Below are 22404 nucleotides of genomic sequence, written 5' to 3'. Positions count from 1 at the left end.
GCACTATGTATGTAAGTGATCGAAAATTCTAGATCATCAAAGAAACAAATTAAAGCTTACGTTACACTTGACAAACAATTAAAGCTTACGTTACACTTGACAAACAAACGATATTAAAGGGAATTCCGAATCTTAGATAAATATAGTATTCAAAAGAATCGCTGTTTAGAATGGTGTACCTTAACTCGTGTAGAAATTATCTTCCAAAGTAAAATTCGATATCAATCCCCACGAAATTCTAATTAAATTCATGGACAATATTTTTCTGATACCATATCTGTGACCTGCAGATTACCTGTTACGGGAATTTTATTATTTCATTAACAATGTGAAGAATCCAATATGGAACAATAAAATGTTTTCACTTTTTTTTCAAAATTACGTACTGAATCGCACGATGGTTTCTAAAGCTAAATGAGGAGATATGAGGTGAGACGTTGCAGTGCTGTGTGATTTATAGCCTCTTGTAATGAACGTACGGTCTTGAAAGCTTCGACTATGACTGCCGAGACTACCTAAATATCAATGTCTTATTTTTCATTTATTGAGAGGAAGTAATGAGCAATATGAGATATCATATTGTTAATATTGTATTTACCTCCACTCAACATATTGAAAAATACGTCGACAAAGAGCAGTGCATATACCGGTCACCTATGTATGAGCATTCAGTTCAATAACCAAGCGTTTAATCAACTCATTGAAGGTCGGTCCATAGTCCGTACTTATATTAAATTCTATATAACAACAGGCAGAACTACCAATCAGAATCAGATAGAACTACCAACCAACAACTGTGAAACAGACAAACGTCAGGCGAGAGTACTAGCAGGAACTGATCGTTGATTAGTATGTGATCATTATGGACTTTATACTTTTAAATTATTTAACAACTGTGCCGATTTCTTCATTCATTTTTTGACACCAGGAAACACTATTATTTTCCTTACTGTAGAATTATTTGGGTAAATGTTTGCACTGATATTTGTTAAGTGCCGACGGCGGATGAATTTAACGCGCTAGCAGAATTTTAGGCGTTTATGGTTCAATTTTACGGTGCATTTCCGTTTAGTCTTCTTCCCTCGAGATTTACAAGCCTCAAGTTCAGTTAATTTTTCAATCAAATCACGCAGAAAGAAATCATGGCGTTTTATATTTTCGTCTGTTTTATTTTCTTGGTTGTCGAAATAAGCTCGATGTATTTCGAAAACAAAAATCAATTTTATGTCACATTGCTACCATTCCGTTTTACATCTTAATTATTCGTTTTGCAAGCGGCGGTGTTGCGGAGAAACATTTATACATAGAAATTGATAATCTTATATCACCATTCGCATGTATATATACAATGTTATGATACATATATTTTGATTCAAAGTGACATATAGGTCCGTTTGGGCCGGGTGTTCAATAATTTATGTACTTTGTAAAATGTTGTGAAATATTGTATTTTAAAACACATGTCACTATAATAAATAAATTACTTACTATACACTGCACACTGTAGAATTCACATAGGTGTGTTTCTTTTCTTTTTGTTTTTAAGTTACCCAAGATAAGGAAGAATTCCTACAAATTAGAAAGAAAAGTGGAGACGCACAAATCCTTTTATTTAAAAAAAACAACCCACTCATAATATACGCTGTGCTATGTTTATCTAGTTTATTTCGAATCAAAACAGAAGAGGCGAACCAAGGATGACTAAAACAGAAACATTCAATGCGTTGCAACACACACACACACACACACACACACACACACACACACACACACATATATATATATATATTAGTTTTCATAGTCCACACCTCCTTTGCGTACATTATAGGAAATACAATTGCTGCTCTGTTTTACAATGAGAATCAATATAATTAATGGTTTTACATGTAGTTTTCTCTTGTAGTTATTTTCAACTGTTTCCTGATTATTTAAAAAAAAATTAAACTTGCAACATTATGATAATGGTTATAACATATTTATTAATACTTATGATAATGCTAAATCTTTTATAAACGGAAAACTTTTCCTCAGACATATCTGGACAGGAAAACGCAATGTTATATACATGCACATGTCTTGAGTGCTAATGTAGTTGTGGTGGTCACTTGAAATCTTCCATTATTTGTGAATATTGATTCGGCAGAATTACAAATAGGAGAATAATTTAAGGAAATTTCCTCTACATGTGTTTGATATTCCTTTGTCAAGACCCTAGCTAAGCGTTGTTGGTATTAACATGGAGCACTATGGGTTAGTTTTCATTTAGACAGCTATAGGAGGTCGTGGTGGCCAGAAGTAAATGATTAATGGGTTATCAAACACTGGGAGACCGTTTTTTCTGGAATCCGAGAAGAGAAAATTGCCTGCTGCACCACAATAAATGAATATAAAGAGATTCATGGCACTGTGTGTTTAATCATAGTGCTATAGAAATACAGTAATTATAAACGAACGTTAGGAGGGAAAAGCCGAGTCACCGCGCGCCGACAACGCAATATAAGAACATGAGGGAAGCGTAACTCTAATAATTCGTGTGCTTTTTCGTCTTGAATCCATAAACACGGTTTATTAAACTAATCTTATATGACCAATATGTTAGATTAGTACCAAAAAAGCGCACTTTTCATGTCAACATAGTTTTATATTTGCATATTATATTGTCATAAGCTCATTTACACCTCTAAATAAATGCTAGTAAAAATTTACTGTGTTGTCGCTTTGCACCAAAATCGATTTGTATCTAGAAATTGCAACATTTCACTGAAGCAAAAACTCGCTTGTGATACATTGGAATGGACATCGGTCAACTGTAGTGTGAAAAGCTTCTAATAGTAACTGTGTGAGCTATACACATTAACTTTTAACCAGTGATTTGTTTTCGGTCGTGTATACACTTGTGACTTTTATATTTTCCTGTTTTCGTGAGAAGGAGTGCAAGGAAATCTCAATCCGATGAAATTAACTTGGTCCCTACCCCCCATCTTTCTGTCGGTCGGTAAATATACCATTATCCTGCAATCCCTTTGATTGACAAACATCAAACTCAATTCACAGGTTGGCCATACATGTAAATAGTAGATGTTCCTTAAAGAGAATCCTTTGTCCAATGGTTGTTCAATTGATAGGAAGTTATAGCTAGTAAATTGCTAATATCTATCGTTTTCATATTCAAAAGTCACATGTTTTCTAGCTTGCATACTCTACATTAGTTGTCTGACGATTAAATGAAGACCATTGTTTTTGTAATGCATTAAGAAACCCAACTTGGTAGTAAATTCAGAATTTAGTTTAGCACCAGCAAATACTAATCGATATAATTGAATAATTCATAGCATTACAATAAATACCAACGGTTATTTTGTAATTCTAACATACCGTTAACGTTTGCGATAGCCAAGTGGTAAGGGCGTTAGTTTCACAACGGAACCTCCCGGGTTCGATTCTTGATCCCCACGCCGCGTCTAGCCTAAACGATTGTTCTTTCTCCAAGTGCCGGACATTATATAAGAGAAAGTCACGGTACCCATAAATGATAAAAATTCAGCAGCATCGTGTCGCGGTGGGCGCTGTCGCCATAAAATAAAATTTCACTCCTATGCCATGCAAATTGGTGTGACCTTTCACCTAAGGTTGGTGACGTATCTACTTGAGTGAAACCTTCTCGAATAGGACGTAATAATCATGCTAGATAACAAACATACAGCGTAAAAAGAAATTTGTGCGAACATTTGCATTCTCATGTAGGTGACGGAATTAATATCATGTTGGTTTTCCTCCTGGAAATAGCTTTAGTGATCGAGATCTGAGGGAGACTCAGTGGGTAGTGCTGTTTAGTAAATTCTTTGTGAATGACGGGAAACCACCTCAAAACACGAAGCCCATCTGCTCTGTGTTTGAAATCGCCTCCTGGTAGATCTCTATAAATTTTCTCCGCTGATAAATCTATTACGCGTACAAGTAAATGTAATATGCATATGCTGAGGGTTGTTTATCCTGCTAATAGTTAAACAAACCTCGCAGGAGCTAAACAATTCTTGCGCTCAACGTAGCAGCGTTTTACTGTCTTAAAGCACGCTGCGATGTCCAGCTTCTCCGAGTTAAAATAGGTCCTCGGTACCCCTCGCTTGTCATAAGAGGCGACTAAATAGGGCGGTCCTTCAGATGAGAAAGCCCAAACCGAAGTACCGTGTCACAGCAGATGTGGCACGATAAAAATCCCTCCCTGCTCAAATTTAAAAGGCCGTAACCGCCGAGCATGGGCCTACTAGGCCTAAATTTTGAAACCCTTCATCGGCAATGGTGACGTCTCCATATGAGTGAAAAAATTTCTAAAGGGATTATTTACCGTCATTTACAGTACATGTCATCAAAAGTGAAGCACGTTTACGGTATTTAATTGAGTTGAAATGCTACATGTAATTCTAGAACAGGTTTTCTAGCATGCGTATCCTCAAAGGCATCAATGAGCATTACCTTTAGATTTTTATGAAAATCTCAAGTAATCTTAAAGGGTCTTCCGCTGACTAATTCAAGTATTATGTATAAAATTTATCAAGGTATCTCAAGGAAACTTGAGTGATCGCGTGCTACAGCAAGTGTTGCTGATGGAAAAACGGAAAAAGTGATTACATCAGGACACCCTCCATATGACGGGATCCTAATTGATGTACATGTATCATACTAGAAGTCTCTACATCAGCAGGCAATAAAATTACAAAATGAGGCCACAGTGTACTAATGTACCGCAAGATGCTGACCCAAAGCCTCACGGTGTGCAAAATACATGTTTTACCCTGGCAGGATTCGAATATGTAAAGCCGTAAATTCCAGGACAGTGACTTGTATTTTAGGGCCACGGCACTATTTTTTCCCAAGATGCATAAGTTTACTAAGTTTGACGGTCCTAGGCTTCGCAGTGTGAATGATACGACACTAAAATACAGACATACAGAAATGTGGAAAGCCCATATCATAGTGCGGTCTGTCAGAGAAAGTGTATAATGAAACCATCTCCATAGAGTGTGGCAGATAGACGGACCTCAACTATAAGTTAATTATCACCATAGTTGTTAAGAGGGCGGATCCAGGAATTGCGGTTTGGGGGGCGCAGAACTATGAGGCTTAGGGTCGCCTTGAGGCCCACAATGGGTCCAGGGCGAAGCCCCCGAAAGCTGCTGGATTTTACAGATTTTATAGGGCTTAAAATATGTCTCCTATGTAGCAGACCTGGGGTCAATTACTTTAAAATGTAATGCATTAAATTACATTGGAATTTTCACCATTACAATTACCATTACTTTCATTCATATAAGTAATTAATTGAATTACAATTACTTTGCTAAAGTAATGAATTACATTACAATGGGGAAAAATACAAAGAAAATTTATGAGCACAATTTATTTGAAGTTAACTTTTAAATCAGAGTGATTGTCAATCACACTATGACTATGTATCAAGATCTGTTCTAAACAAAAACTTTGCTGTTTATTCAAATACATGTAGTAATATCGCAAATTTTATTTCCAAAGAGGTCTAAATTAGGGGTTAGTAACCCCCTAATTTAAACTTCTTTGGAAATATATGATGTTGATCTGTAATTCAAATGTAATTAAAAAGTAATGGTCATTACTGGCATTTTTATGAAAATGATGCATTACATTACAATTACCTGTAATTCAAAAATAATGCATTACACATTACATCCCATTACTTTAAAAAAAAAAATGTAATGATTACACATTACCATTGCCCCAGGTCTGCTATGTATTCTTTTTTACTATTTTCTGTAATTTTTAATTAGGTGACATTAATAAGATGGCGCAAATTTTAAGGGTTTTCGGAACAAAAATGTAAGTTCTCCCAATGAAAGTAATTCAATAAATCAAAATATTTTGTCATTTATTTCTTTGAGAGTGGAAGAAATTCTTGCTTCTTTTATCGTTTACATTATTCTAAATTACCTTCAACTTTGAGGATGTTGCACCGAAGCGGGAACTTTCCTTAATCGGAGCTCTGTGCCAGTAATCGTGACATAGAACTGACCTTCATTCATATTTATACTCGTTGCGTATTTGCCATTGAAATACCCGTGGGATTCCCCAGTATTAGCTAAGGACAAGCCTACCGGTAATGCATTTTATGTGTCAATACATTACTCGTGTAGTCTAAACATAATTTTTGAAATCGTGAAAATTAAATTGTCTTCTATTTTTCTGAGTATCATATACACTGTACAATGTATACGGTTACATGTTACGAGTGTTTCAAATTTAATATTCTATACTACTACAGTCCAAAAGCTCTTATACTCGTATGTATTATTTTCTATAACCAACAATTGGCAACTGTACATGACTCTGACCACAAAACAAAATATGGGAAGTTTAATACGCATTAATAAAGTTCAACATTATTCGAAGTACATGCACCTGTAATAATTGATTCAACATAGCAATTTGCTACTGGAATACATATAATCTTCTCCACTCAAACTGTTTAACGGTTATTTACCTTGTCTGGCCTTTAAGTTTTTCTTCCAATGCTTTGCAAAGTCCACAACGGGTTTCCGTATAAGGCACCATGCCTTTGTCAACAACTTTCATTCAGAAAAAACATACAAGTTCTCGTTAGCAGCCTTGACTATTAAAACACATGTATTGCATGCTGTATTCGGCGTGTTTGTTGCGAGTCCTATTCACAAACAAAACAGTGTCCAGGTTGGAAGCTTATTTCAAATTCGGCACATAGTAATAAGCAGATATTTAACATTAAACATTTATAAAAACTAGAAGCGTGTTTCAATTAAGAAAAAAACCTAGATGGAAATGAAAAAAATAATTTCTTCGAGAAGGATTCTAACTCGGTCTTTTTTTTTTCTATTTTTTTTTTTTAAAGAGAAGGTCTTTACATATAAGAGTCGACGACCTTACCCACTGAACCACGCAGCAGACCATACAGTACTAAGGATAATTAACGTTCGGGTGAAGTTGAAAATAATACCAGTGAAGTCGTGTTGATATTTTGAAATTTACAAGAAAAAAATGCCCTCGCGAATCAAAATTTCAAAGCGACAGTTTTTTTTAGAGGAAAACTCGAAGAACATGTTCATGCTAAATTTATTTGTTTCACGGAGGCAGTTTTTCTGAAATTTGGGGACACCCCTCCATGTTAACGCTAAAAATCATATAAATCGCTTATTGTTTGAAATATTTCGGCTAATTTTTAGTTTAGTTTAAACAATATTTATTCGTAAATAATTCGATGGTAATGTTTACAAACAATGTATTATACTGTACATGAAATAGATTGAGAAACAAGCCAAAAGGCTCATATTAATCTCGCTCTAAATATCTTACAAGTAAGAGGTGAATGAAAATTCTAAGTAAAATAAGTCATATACTAATTATTAATTTTTGTCAATACACGTCAACTTATTTTTTTTTTAAATATTGAATCAAGACATATGTTCCAATTGGTTTTATCATATATTTGAATAACTTAATTTTTTCGATCTTTCATGCGACACATTTATGGAAAACATGAGACGTGCAACACCTTCAAATTGGAAAAGTTTAGGGAAGGGGGGGGGGCGCCGATTGCACCCCCTTAAATCCGCCACTAGTTAAGAAATCGTGTATGCTCAACTTGCAAGTGTGTGTATACATGTAATCAGATAATAGTGATGACGAGCGCGGTTATGATCAATGTTTTAATTTAACGCTGCTAATGCAGCTGAGCCACATTATAGTGTTACATCAAAGAAAGGTGCGGCGAATAGCAAATTTATATATATCTTAGCAGCTAGGGTGTATAATACCATCAAATTGCGTTTGCTAACATATAATCCATGCACTTAATGCCAGGTTCACAGTATTCTAAATAGCAAAAGAATAAAGCATGTACTTTTACTATACTTGCTCAAAAAGAGATAGTCCACTAATGAGATTGTGTGCTTTGAAGAATGCCGATACAAGAAAGTATTTCAGCGTTTTAACAAAAAATGGCAAAGAACAAGCATACAAAATTAAACGTTTAAGGCATTTGATCGCTAATCAAGGACACTATCTGGCACAGCTCTGTAAGTTATCTGCAAGAGGCGAATTAGTTGTTGGGATTACCTGCGCGATAATTTTGCAAAAATTGCTTTTTTCTGTCTTTTTTTTTTTTATTTAATTGAAGATACAATTTCAGTATCGCGAGTTGAATTGTTTTAAGAGACTTTATCTTATAATATGCGCTTGCGTGGGAATTGTATGACACGTTGATAAAGAGAGTTAATAGTTGCAAGAGGGCCTCTCAAAAGGGAGGGGGAAAAGCACATTTACCTTCCATCTATTTCCCATGAGAAGCTGTAGAATCTCCGGTTTTTTTTCTACTTCCTAAAGGTCTGAATGGTTTCTTGTGTTCCTGCACTTTTGTATGCAAGGATATTCTATTTTTTATTGTTCAGCTACATGACTATGTTTCACTAACAAAACCGCACCGCAATCACGATCACTGTGAGCTTCGTCTGTGCGCAATAAATCGCCAGTTGGTGCGTCCCAAACTTGTTCAGAATTATCGAATGCCATGTTCAACATAAAATGAGTAAAGAACAAAAAATGGAAATAAGGTGCAGGATAGTTAGATTGAACACAGATCTGTTTTGATAGGTAAACTTTGAGAAGTACTTATCCGAAGTCATCGTAATTCTGCAAGCGAATCTATTTGGTCATCGCAACAGTACTCATGTGATATGTCACGTGATGAAATCGCTGCAATGAACAAAATGTCCGCTGAATACAGGGCAAGCCGTGTGTAATGTCCACTGGCCGCATATTCGAGTTCAAATTTAATTGGGAGTGGCCGTTAGTTCCAGGTGTCCGCGAAGACAGTTTTGACTGCAACAGTAACTAGGGTAATAATTGATCAAGGACATAAGATTCGTTCCACCTGTATGAATTGGTATATCCTAGTGGGTTTTTTTCTTGTTTGTTATGTTCTCCGGACATTGTACGAAAATGAAAAATAATTGACATACATATTCAAAATAATTCTAAAAATTAAGAAGAAAAAACACCTATTAGGTGTACAATGTACATCATTTTCCTTTTCAAGTGCAGCTTTTCGTACCCAGAACCCACGCTCTCTTAATCTTCACATATCGCAACTTAAACTTAACACATTTTAGAACGTCTACATCAGAAAAAGAATTTACATGTACATCTTATTTTTTGAATTCCTAGATCCAACACTACATACCTTACTGAGAAAAAACAACAGAAAGAATTTAAAAGATGTCAACAGTTTTTATTACAGAGGGTCAGCCTTTATGCTTTTAGTTAGGTCTCCCCCTTTCAAAAGAGAAAACAAATTCAAAAGTAACATAAATTATTTCCCGAAATTAGTGACATTAGCTCATCTCTTTATAATGTAAAACGTATACGGTACCAATTTTGATGCACCAGATGCGCATTTCGACAAATAATGTCTCTTCAGTATATGTCACCAATTAGTGAATTTGGAAATCGTCTATATAGATTTTTATTAATTCCAGATCCGTACATGATACATGTAGCTGTTAATTATCAATAATAATTTATTAAAGAGAGCATGGAACAAATCAGTTCTGACAACTAGAATCTGAATTGAGAAGAGAATCGTAGAAAGACCTCAAGCTCCACATAATTCCATTCACCGCCTGTGAAACTAGTCTAGAATTCCAGTATAATATTCCAGACTGAACTTTTCCTTATATCATAATTTTACATATTGTCAGGCTTCCGGTGTGGATCCGGGTTAGAATAGTACCTCATGCTTGTCGTAAGAACCCTCCGTGCTGGAAAGCCGTAAGCGCCGAGTTTGTAGCTCTTCACCGGTATTGGTGACGTCTCCATGAGTGAAATGTTCTAAAGTGGGACGTTAAACAATATACACTGTACAGTCAAATTATCAATCTGAGATTGATTGATTGATGTTTTCTGCCACACTCAACAATTTTTCAGTGGTGCCCAGTTTTTATTGGTGGAAGAGAGAACCCAGATACAATGTACCTGGGAAGAGACCACCGACCTTCCGAAAGTAAACTGGGTAACTTTCTCACTTACCGGCGCGAACAGGATTCGAACCCGCGCCGACCAGAGGTGAGAGGCCGTGTGATTATGAGCGCGATCCTCTAACCACTCTGCCACGGAGGCCCATATTAAAGTGAATGTGTTTTGTTCACGTGAGTTCAAAGACATATATTTAGTTGTTAAGTAAATATGGTTTCTTTCATTTTTCATAATTCTTCAGCCAAACAGATGCACCCATTTACAACTAGATGAAAATACTATAAAGAATAGAAAATCCTGAACAGGGCAAGCACGGACCCCTGATTACACGTGAAGTAGGATCAAGTGCCTAGGATAAGCAAGTATCCCCTGTTGGTTGGTCACACCCGTCGGAAGTACCCTATCTTGATCAGGTAAACGAAATGATTTCCGTAGTTAAAATCAATATTTAACGAAGTGTACTTAATTTAATATAAAAAGTACATATAAGTGAAATGAATTAGTATTACGGCGCGAATATTTCATTCAAATACAAACTCCATTTGAAATGTAGTGATAAATATTAAAAATAATTGGTAGATTCAGCTGCAATTTGTTGAAGAAAAACTTGTAAAAGGTATACATTTACAGTCGTGCTTTTAATCCATAATAACGTGGCAAATACTTTCAAAACAATATTTCGGTATAACTGTCAATATATCGTAGAACTGTAAACAAATTTACTATTGAATAAAGCCGAAATTACAACTCACGGGGAAGTCAGTAATAATCATTTTGGCAATGTCTAATGTAAAACTTAATTATACGGTGATTGTTAGAAGGAAATGAAATTAAGCGCCTTCGGATTCCGAGATTTGATATGCCGGCAAACGTTCATGTAGACTAATTTTCTCAATAAAGACCAAGGTTGAGAATCCTACAAAATCATTTCCTTTTCTTTTAGAGTGTGACATCTTTGTACTGTAGCTATATATTTTCAAGAAACTAACCAGAGTGTTAAAGAAGAAGATGCCTCACTAAAATTATCCCCAATAGTATAATTTTAATTAAAATACCAGAGCAGGACTCTCTGCATGAGAAAACCTATTGTTCCTTTATCCTGATCAGATTTCATTTGTTTTCGTGAATTTTAGATTGGAAAATTATAATAAAATTACTTCGTTTCCTCCAAAACACTAGATAAGACAGTCCATGCGGAACAAGTTGTGAAGGGAAAATCGTTATAGGCTCTTTCTTGTCGCAGAGGGAAAAAATAATCCCTCAAATTGATTTCCTAGGTATGATGACGGTATGTAGATCTGGCAAATTCTAAAATTGATCATTAGACTAATACCGATCTCTCAAAGTCCTTTTCATCTTGGATGAGATATGATGCGGGAGAGACGTTTCCGCAGATCTACCAGTGTTCCTTTTTTATATTGAATTATCTGTATCAATGCATACTTCATGAACATTTTGTGCTAGGGATGAACTACCTTTTATGAAAGTGACAACACTGATAGATTTGTTTTCTGAATTCAATACACAATAGTTATCTGGCCTACAAGCAATAATCCCCCTCATTGATATCCAAAATGTTTTTCAGGAAATATTTGATATTTTCATATTATTGATATTTATATCTAAACTGTAATTCTTCATTTATTTCGACATTTGATAAATTTGTTTCCTTGATGCGACTGTTTACTTGTAGATGGCTGAAGAACAAATTGAAGCTCGTTTCAGCAGGATCATAAGATTAAGCATTCCATGATCAGAAGAGACAAGCATTTGCATGATAAATATATCATTACATTGAATCTATTCGATTTCCAGCTCTACATGCCTCGTTTAATTCGATGACATTAAAGCAACTATCTGTTAAACCAAGCGCACTGTGTTCCTATTTCATAGCACAAATAATTTAGTTTTACCACACTCGCGGTCTCCGTCTTTAACAGACATATTACGTCGAGGACAGAATTCCCAGATTGAACACCAGCTTAAAAAGACATTAACAGTTCCTCGTCTTAAGAAAGACACAAGCAATGGGAATCGTTGTCTTTGTTAAAACATACAAAAATTGAGATCAATACAATATACGATTGCTATTCACTGTTAATGATAATGGATGTTGGAGAAAAAATATTTTACCACGGGCTTTAAGGTACGCCAGATAACAGATGTTCAAAGTAATACCGCTTTGTACTATCTAATTAACCTTATAATTGAATGTAAATACTCTTGGAGCTGTCAAATAAATTCGATATTGTATTTTACAAATCCTATTTAATTTCTTTAAGCTAAAAGGAAATGAGCGCTCTCATCCGCGCCAGGTCTAAGTAAGAAAACTTTGTAAGTTTTCCTTTAATGAAATTAAATAGAAAATACTCAAAAAGCCTGAAAGCAAATAAAATCCAATATCCAATGCCAAGTACATTGTACCAAATATATGAAGAAGCTATACAATAACATTAATTAGAATAGACATGTTGATGAAAAACTATCAAGCCTACTAGATTTATGTCCTAAATACAACGATGCAAATGTCTTGTTTTGATGCTTCCTTCCGCTTTGTGCCCACGATTCCCAGTTTTAATTATTATTTCCAGCTTTAAGCGAAGTCATTAATTTTCAGCAGTATATGTATGGTAATGTGTAGCGGTGCTGGTCACACGCAATCACCTCACATTGTTGTCATCACTATTGCATTGTTTTCGTTCTGCTTTAACTTGATATTGATCATTATTTATCATTTGTACCACGAAGTGTGACGAATTGTTCGTGTATATAATTGCGATAATTAGATTGTATACGCTAAATAAATATTTCCATTTTTTTCTTCAAGGTATTATTTCTTATTTATTCATATTTTTTGGCTCGTAGGATTTCATATAGTGCACAAAAAAGCCCAATGTTTTTATCCTATATCACTTGGAGACAGTATGTACAAAGCAAATCTAATTGTCTTTATTACTTTCAAACAGTTTTGAGCTTTCTTGTTGAGATTAAAATAACCTCTTTTTTTTGCATGAACACACTGGTTTTACTGTTTATAAATTTTGAAATTTGAGTTGACAACCAATCTTACTACATTCCATTCGTAATACTAGTTGCATCACATATCGTTCTTTTTATTTCTGCTAATTGAGATCACTTTGTTGATATATATTTAGTGCAATTAATGTAAGCATTCCACAAGCAAATAAAATTGCAAGTTGAATAACGGAGACAATTTTAAGTAGTTTAATTTATGAGGCTTTTTTACACTCTGATAGAATAACTGTTTAGAATCATCTTCTTACCTTAAAGCGGTAGATTAACCGATTTCCGGGCTCACGGCACTCGATTGCACATTTTAATCATTAAGCTCTCGTCACAACACCTAAGCAGAACGCCTCGTCAGTATTTCTGCGCCGATGTTATATATAGTGTATCATTGATTTTGACGATGGATGCTCAAATCTGATTGGAAACCTATTCCAACATTTTTCTATCATCGTTCCCCTGCCGAGCCGTGTTGACGGTGGTATTGGAAAGACAAGTCGAATGACAAAGTTCATATTAGAGGTCTACTCCACGTAGATAGACATAATTTTACAAAGCTGGGAATATAGTCAAAAGAAGGAAAATTTTGCAGTTGTGTTTGAATCCTTTACAATTTACCATTGATGTTTTATACCGGTGATGAATGGCATTACATTATGTCTCAATTTATCGGTCTTTATAAAAACTAAACCCATCATAATTGCAATGTACTTAGTAAACTATTATTCCTATCGAGGCACACAATTTAGGAAAGCACTTGTCTGAGATTAAATCTGTATATGATCGTCGTTATCAGTCAGAAGATGCAGAAGATCTAGGACACTTGAACACGTGAATCTTAATCGATTCCTCACATCATTTGGAAAAGTTGAAATATTTAAAACTAGGTCAAATTATCGATTTTGCTTTCATTCAGTGACTTCAAAGATATTTTGTAGACTACGCAGTACCCGAAAGTACGGAGCTTTGTGCGTCTATTTGCGTGCATTCTATGGATTTCATCAGGATAAATAGAAATTATTACCAAACATGTACATGTAACTATGGTTACATCGTTGTTTTATATTTTCTTTTTAAAAAAAAACAAACCAATTTGCTTCAGGTTTCTAGATATCATTGATCGATCAGGTGTGTTTGTAAATGTACATACAAGAGAAATAAATCAGCAATCTTCTTTATTGTGCAATGGACATTTACGTCTCTGTGCTGTGCTTGGCAGATGGATAACCTCAGATGTTTCGTCTAATATTTGTGTCTAAACCAACGAACCAGAATAATATACTTTTCAACTCCACGTAGACCACTATTTCAAATTAGCACCATGGATGTGGCTGAATTTCTCAGAAATCAGAGGAAAACTGGTCAAAAAGGGAGGAAACGCCTCATCCTACCTGGAAAAATATCATTTTCTGTCACTTTAGATTAAACCCATTGTTTCATTTGTTTTCGAAAATTGAGCCAATCAGAGGATTTCCTCTGAAAAGAGGAAAATTCACACCCCTGTTTGTGACACAACCAACCCTGAGGTCATGTATTACTAAACGTTTTAAAAGCGTATGTACTTATTAATTTGTTAAATGAAATTACTGGCTTTCCTCACATCAATGTATATGTTTTCCCCTTGGAGTGGGGTATATACTTTAACAATGCACTCCCTTAAAGTATTGATATAAGAATTCAAAGTCATATCATATAACAAGATCCTTGCTTCGTGACTGAAACCATTTGGAAAAGTAAAAACGAAATTATCACAACAGAGCGAGAAATATCTGGTAATATTAGCTCAGTAATAATTTTCATCAATTGTAATTTCTTCACCGAGATTGTTAGTTTGTCATTGGGATTTTGTGGTAGGCATTTGAAAAAAGCAACTGGGAGTGAGCGGAAATCATGTGTGCTCATAAGAGGTAGATACTGTTAAAAGTATATCTAAAACCTCAAAATATTGTTTCATCGGAACGTACATGTATATTTGACTTTCATACATGCAGAGGCATGTCACCTTTATTTAAATGAATGCATTTTTTGTATTAGGTGATGTGAACAGCGTCATGCACGGACAGAACCACTCAATACAGATATACTTTGGCAACTTTTTTATTCCCTATAGTTTTAAATCACATGTAAATTAACCTACCCAAGGAACTATCGTAACTTGGAGAATACCCAGAGAAGTGGGGTCCTGAAAGTGTAAAGGGTTGTATAAATCCTGAATTATTCACTCTTTAAACATGTGCTTTTTTGTTTTGCAAGTAGACATGAACTTCCTCATGTGAGGTCAAAGGTGAAATTTAGCCGAGATTACCCTCAGAAAAATAGCTTTCACTTTGGGTAGTACTTGTACAAAAAGTAAATCCTGTTCGTTTGACAGATTATTGTACGTCATTGTATAATATCGATAGTATTCATAAGAGACTCCTGTCACAAAATGTAATGTTCAGTATGTCAAATATACAAATTGGATGAGAGTAAGTGCATAAAAGTAAACAATTTACCTTGAAAAAATCAAACGATGTGTCACGTTGTAATTTTTTAATTTACTGGGTGGGTAAAAATACAATATAACAACAAATGGTTTTCGTATATGGCAATAGATTTGTAAATTGCAAATCCACCCCATTCTAAATTTAGGTTAATTAAAGAACCGTTAGCGTTTAAAGATAAGAAAATTAAATCGTTTATTTTTCACACTTGGTTTGTTAAAGGCATATTTTAAAATCATGGAGTTTTTAATAGGAAATTTTTCATTGAGGTAATAAAATCAAATGTGACCCTTTTTATGCTTATACAAACTGTATAATAATTTTAAAAGCACCACCTGATCAATAAAAGAAAAAGAGCACCACCTTATCATGAAAGAACCACAGCATATGATCAAAAGCGCCACCTTATAATAAAACACACCCAGTTATAGGGTTCCATAAAGACATGACATGCTTGACTAAATACTTTGTATTCTGGTGCTCGCAGTTGGATTGAGAAACATTACGTGGGCACCCGTAACTAATTCCGACAGGATGGTCAAGTACCAATTACAATGTTGAAATAGAAGCAAGTTACTGACAAGTTACAGTAGTTTCAGCAGTCTCCTTTAAAGTCAACATTTCGCAAATTCTATGGTCGTCATACCGAGCTAATTTACAAATACAACCTATCATTGGGTCAAATGCTGTTTGAGGCGTTTCATATCGATTGTTAGGCCGTTCTTGGCACACTGATTTTGACAACGGATAACTCAAGGCGGGTTTTACAGGTCGACAGGGGATGTTTACAGTAACTCCTCTCAGGCAGCTGATCCCACCTCTGGTGTGTCTAGGGGTCCGTGTATACCCAACTCTGTATTTTGTATTGCTTATAAGAGTTCTGAGATTGATAACTGTTCGTTATCTTCACCTTTCATCAGCTCATAAAATTAGAATTTCCTATTTTTAACTCGAATCTGTTGAGAGGGGTCGTAATATATAAGATAAAAGAGATTTTAAAAAAGTCACTTATATGACCTTTGACGCCGTAAACCTCTTTGTGGTCATCGGATACCATGCCGTACTTTATACAAAAATTGTTCCTTGTCAAATTCCTAACAAAATTATGCCGACGGGGATGCTTACTCCTCCTAGGCACCTGATCCCACCTCTGGTATATCCAGGGGTCCGTGTTTGCCCAACTCTCTATTTTGTATTGCTTACAGGAGTTATGAGATTGATCACTATTCATTATCTTCACCTTTCATGCCTACCCCAAATCGGAGTACATATAGAGTTAAGTCGATTTAAAAATAAATATTCTCATCTAGTCTTTAAACACCTCTAAAATATGAAGGTAGAGAAAGGGTTAATGTAGAATTAACTTTGATTGATTTGGGAAATACCAAGATAATTCAAAAAATAAATTCAAATAATGCAAAAAGGTTTTGAATATGAATGAAAAACTTGTCTGAAATGACAGATTTTTCTTGGCTGTTTCTGTGGGTTACTCCTACTTGCAGCTTAGTCTAGATGTATACTGTTATAATGTAATAGTAGTAATAAACAAGTTCGGCTTCATTAGCTTCAAACGTTTACCCTAACTGGTATTCCATCTTAAAAACACAACTGCAATTGTTTCTAATATTATCATATGAAAAATTAAGTAATTGTAGAACCTTGTTTCAATAATTTATAGACTTTCACTGAAAACTAATTAACTTTCATCTTTTACATTTGGAACATGAGCCTGATTAGCATCCAAGGTATTGTTTGTACCTCTCTATGTCTTTTCAGAGAACTGTAGTAATACGTATAGATTTCCTTTTATGTAGTTTCAGATCTCTGGAGCAATATTAATTGGACATCTTTGACTGAGTCCACGAAAGCTAGCTGAAGTTTATGTGCAATACACCACTTTACTACATGATTCTACTCCTAAATAAGCTCCCCTCAGACCCTTTATAATACAATATGTTCAGCATGACAGCCCCATCAAAACTGGAACATACATGGGCTGGGCCATGCTCATCAGCTATCCCCTTTTCAATCCAACTATACTTGATGTCGTATGAATGCCGTTATCCACATCAGCATGATTGTGCTCCAAAACATGTGACACCTTAAAGGGAAAGACAACCCTAACCACATTGTTTCTTCTATGAATAAAATATTACTTACTGATATCGTAAATGACAGTCTTTAACAACAAAATTCCTTGCTTAACAATTAAATCAATATCAACCTATGATATATTTTAAATTACCCGACGCTAGGAGAGCGGTCATTGAAGTTTAATTTATTACGTCACACCGTCGGTTCCGGTTTATTTCATCAGCAGCACTGTAAACATGGCAAGTCACGGACAGTTAAATTTGGAGCCGTATAGATTTGAACCTGTTCCTCCACAATAAGAAAGTAAGAAAAGACGTTCAGTCGAGTCGCAGACCACGCAAACGATACACGTTTCTTCATACAAATGTCTCGAATCTCCACTTTTCATTACGCAAATGATAGATCCACAGTCTAGTTTTCTTTTCGGTTGGGTCAGGAATTTCAAAAAGAAAGAAATTTTTTTTTTCACATCTCCCCTTCGCATTAGTGTAATTAACTGTTGACCGGAAAGCATCGATCTATTTATAATGTATTCGTAAAATCTACCACATACACACCTTTGATGATAATGAAAACTGGAACAGACGGTGTGACGTCAAAATTACTGATTTTTGTGGTCTTGAATACAAAAGAGTTCTACATCATGGCAGCCTCTATAGATAACGGGAATATCAATTTTAACGTTTTCAAATTACATGTAGTACTGAAGCTTCCGGATATCAACAGAATAGTAACAAATCTTTATCATATAATTAATCCTATCATTTATCCTGTAAAAACATTTTGGTTGCCTTTCCCTTTGAAACAAAGCTACAGTGTACAATTACTAGTAACAAGAGGCACAAGGACATTCCTTGTCTTGAGTTACAACAATTAATACTACCATATATCAACAAATGTACCTTTCATATCCTCTCCAACATGATAGGTCCTAGTACATGTATCAATGATTGACTCGACATATAATGAATTGCTCCCAAGATCAACGTGAAGTTTCTTGCAATTGATTTCAATTTCACTACAGGGTTAGGGTTAGTGTATGTGGTCTACTATGTTTGGCAGTATTCACCGTGGACTATGCCACATACGGGTGTTGCTAAAACGCGGAACGGAAGACGGAACGGAACGGAAAACATTTTATGCAATAATGGTATGAGGTCAGCATTTTGTATAATCAAAAGGCTTATTATGAATAATGGAAGCAGAAATTAAAGAGAGAACAGATAGTCATCCTCAGAATCCACTATTTCATACTAATGCCTCATACCAATGCATTATTATGTATTTCAATACGGTGTATTTTGTGGATGAATGTGCCAACAGATGTTTGTTTAATATTTTGCATAGCAAGTTTTAAATATAAAGCAATTGCCTGTTTTTACCATCCTTTTTCCTGGCTTTGACATAACACCCCCCCCCCCTCCCCAATCGTGACATATTGTTTCAGAAATGAAGAAAAATAAGATAAACATACTGAAAAAGACTTGAATTTTGATTGAACCCCTTTCAAATTCTACTACATGTACTTTATTCTGGTTGATTTATGAGCCTATCCAATTAATGAAAGTTACCCCCCGAAAACAACATTGTAAAAGATAAAATAATTTTTTGAACAATTTCCCCAAACATCGCCTTTTTAAATCAAACGTGCTTTTAATCGAACTACATATGTTTAAGATAACTGAATTTGAATTTAGTTCTACACCTGGTACAATATACATCTATGTATCACATCAAATTTCAAAGCGAACGAGTCCGGTATGGTAAAAAGTTTTGCCTCGTTTGGGATGAATCTATGAAAGTTCGTACATTTACCGATATCCTGCGGGAAAGTGTTGAAACCGAAGACATACAGCAAAACGACAGATTTAAAAAGAACCAATGTAAACTAGGGTGAAGTTTACGACCCATAGTAAGAAGAATATTAACAGATTTATTTCCTAATGCAAGGCGAAGATAACGAACAGCAGTGATCAATCTCATAATTCCTATAAGCCAAACAAAATAGATAGTTGGGCAAACACGGACCCCTTGACACACCAGAGGTGGGATCAGGTGCTTAGGAGGAGTAAGCATCCCCTGTTGACTGGTCACACCCGCCGTGAGCCCTATATCCTTATCAGGTAAACGGAGTTATCCGCAGTCAAAATCAGTGTGCCAAGAACGGCTTAACAATCGGTATGAAACACGTCAGACATATATGAAATAGCTAAAAGGCTATAACAGAATTTATGCTTGGATGGAATTAAAAGTCATCTCATTATTAATCTAAACGCTAAGCATTACAAGTACATGTATTTAGTTTAGAAATGAACTGCCAGAAGTCCTCCCTATTTAGGATTGGAGTGTTGTGGTCACTAATTGTCTGTTAGTCAACAAATAATAAATCAAACATAAGATGTTTAACTTGTTGACTTAATAAGATCATGAATTATCTCTTTGTTTTATGCATATCACACATTCTGTGTGAATACATGTACATTTGAGTTAATGACGTTTTGCCACGGGGGGAGAAGGGGGGGGGGTATATAAATCACGTGTGTTCTTTTCATTCTCTACCCACAGGTGTCACTGCTCGCTAACCCCTCTGTCAATGCCGCAATTTCAAAATTCTTGTAAAACGCTTTGTAAATTTTTATACAAACGTTAATCTTAATTCCCTTAATCAATTCATGATGCAAAATTTTAAAGAGTTGTTTTATCGCTTGTAAACAATATCCAAATTGTTTATTTTAATCAAAATGAATCATTTCCCACCGATTTTTTGGCTTTATCTTATCTACATTAATCATTCTAATTCTTAAATTCCGTTCCGCGTTTTAGCAACACCCGCCACATACGGGGACTGTGATCGGTGTAGCGCGGGGATGTGAATAGAAGGTCAGTAAGTATTCAAAGACTGATCGAGTTTAATCTAAATAAATTTAGATAGCCAAAAGTATTGCATGGAAAACAATGGTTATTTACACGATAGCACACGCAATTGGGGAGTCTAGAACTCTTTGGAAATTTTCTCAAACACTTCGACAATATACAAGTAGGGTAGGCGCCGGGTATATTTTTCGGTGTATTTAATGAAAAATCTTCATTCCTACTGCATAAAGTCCCACGTTTTTTTGACCAGAAACATTTCCTTTGAATGGGAACTCAATATTCGACTGAAGAAACCAACACAAAATCATGATATGACGAGTATTTGACTGAAACCCCCGTGTGGCGTAGGGGGTGAAAATCTTGTGGCGTATGGGGATCGAGAATCCTTTTAACGTAAGCAAAGTTTCTTATTAAAATACACATCTTCAGCACAGTTTATATTGTTTTTATTCAAAATTATATGAAAAATTCTCAGATCATTTTGTTCAAAGAGTACCCAAGTAAAATTACAGTGCATGATTGACGGTTATCTATATGTTTAAACTTATCAGTGTTTTGCAGAGTAAAATTGATAGCATGTAGAGGAAATGATGGAAATATCATATACGTCAAAATTAAACTTAAGACATTTTTCACAGTACAGCGAGAGTTATTTACCCCTGAATACAGGTGGCGCATACCATGCTCAGTCTTATTCTCTAATCAGAGTTCCGTGCGCTACGAGCACACGACCTCAGTCAACGGCTTTTTACAGAAATCTTGTATAAGTTTCTTATATCCAACATTTATGTTTTGGACTAAATATTTAGTTACATTATGAAATGCTTTTAGTGCAATTAAATTGGTGCTTACTGTAATTTGTTTTAAATCGCGGTTTTCTTAATCCTAAATTTGGAACTACTTCGTAATATGAGTGTGAATGTAGGTCATTCGCGTGGTAGAGATTTAACGTAAACATGGAATAAAAAGTAAGAAAGGCTATAAAACATTCAATAAAACTTGTATAATAAGAGGCACACAGCTTAATGCCAGTAATCCATGACAGAGCCTGATGAATCACCTGTTGCCAGAACTTTTAAAAGGAAAGGAAACGAGAATGGCTGTTTATATCATGTGATTGTATTGTCACGTGATTACAAGTACATTGTAAGGGAAGCTTGCGTAACGCGCCCTCTGGTGAGAGAATGTTTGCGGTACATGCTAAAACAAACTCCGGCTGAGTTTGGTTGCGGTCCTCAATTCATTGCATCATTATAAGGATTTACTATTTCTGATTGTACATGTAAATAAGTCCCAGTTAAGGATTGATTGTGTATTGTGTGTTTAACGTCCCGCTCGAGAATATTTCACTCATATGGAGACGTCACCATTTCCGGTGAAGAGCTGCAAAATTTAGGCCTATGCTCGGCGCTTATGACCTTTCAGCAGGGAAGGATTTTTATCGTGCAACACCTGCTGCGACATGGGACCTCGTTTTTGTGGTCTCATCCGCAGGACCGCCAGTTAAGGAATAGTGTAATTACTGACAAATGATATTGATGTACAGTAATTTTAGTCATTGATTATATTTATGTTTCCCTTGTTGATTTTTCGCAGTCCTCAACATTTTTATATCAGGGTAAGGATGTCTTTAGAATGTCATCAATTCTTCATTATTACTTATCAGAAATTACACGTGCAGACAAAGCATGTAATTATTATCTTGTAATCATTTCACACTGTGGACAAAAATATCAGGCGTCAATGACCGGAACATGTTGATTATATCGAACACGCATCTCTAATGCAATCTTTTTGTTGAACTATGTTTACTCGCCTGTAATTCATTCTTTTGAAAAGCAATGTTAGTGTAAATCAACCTACTCAAATGTACATATAAATAAGTATCAAACAC

General features: G+C 35.2%; 1 protein-coding gene across 2 annotated transcripts in view; it reads right to left on the bottom strand.

Moving 5' to 3' along the window:
- Window positions 1–13423, bottom strand: part of LOC125663780 (cholecystokinin receptor type A-like) — a 33388-nt gene extending 19965 nt beyond the window's left edge. Inside the window, exons 1-2 of one of the 2 annotated variants that reach the window (XM_048896151.2) lie at window positions 13317–13423; window positions 1489–1569 (exon numbers count right to left, since the gene is read on the bottom strand). The gene's annotated coding sequence lies outside the window, so the exon portion shown is untranslated. The remainder of the gene's footprint in view (window positions 1–1488; window positions 1570–13316) is intronic. The other variant, XM_048896150.2, reaches the window with a different exon arrangement.
- Window positions 13424–22404: the final 8981 nt, after the last annotated feature.

The sequence above is a fragment of the Ostrea edulis genome, chromosome 1, assembly GCF_947568905.1.
Source record: "Ostrea edulis chromosome 1, xbOstEdul1.1, whole genome shotgun sequence".
Lineage (NCBI taxonomy): Eukaryota > Metazoa > Mollusca > Bivalvia > Ostreida > Ostreidae > Ostrea > Ostrea edulis.
Note: the sequence above shows the minus strand (reverse complement) of the source record. Positions and strands in the feature narration are given on the sequence as shown.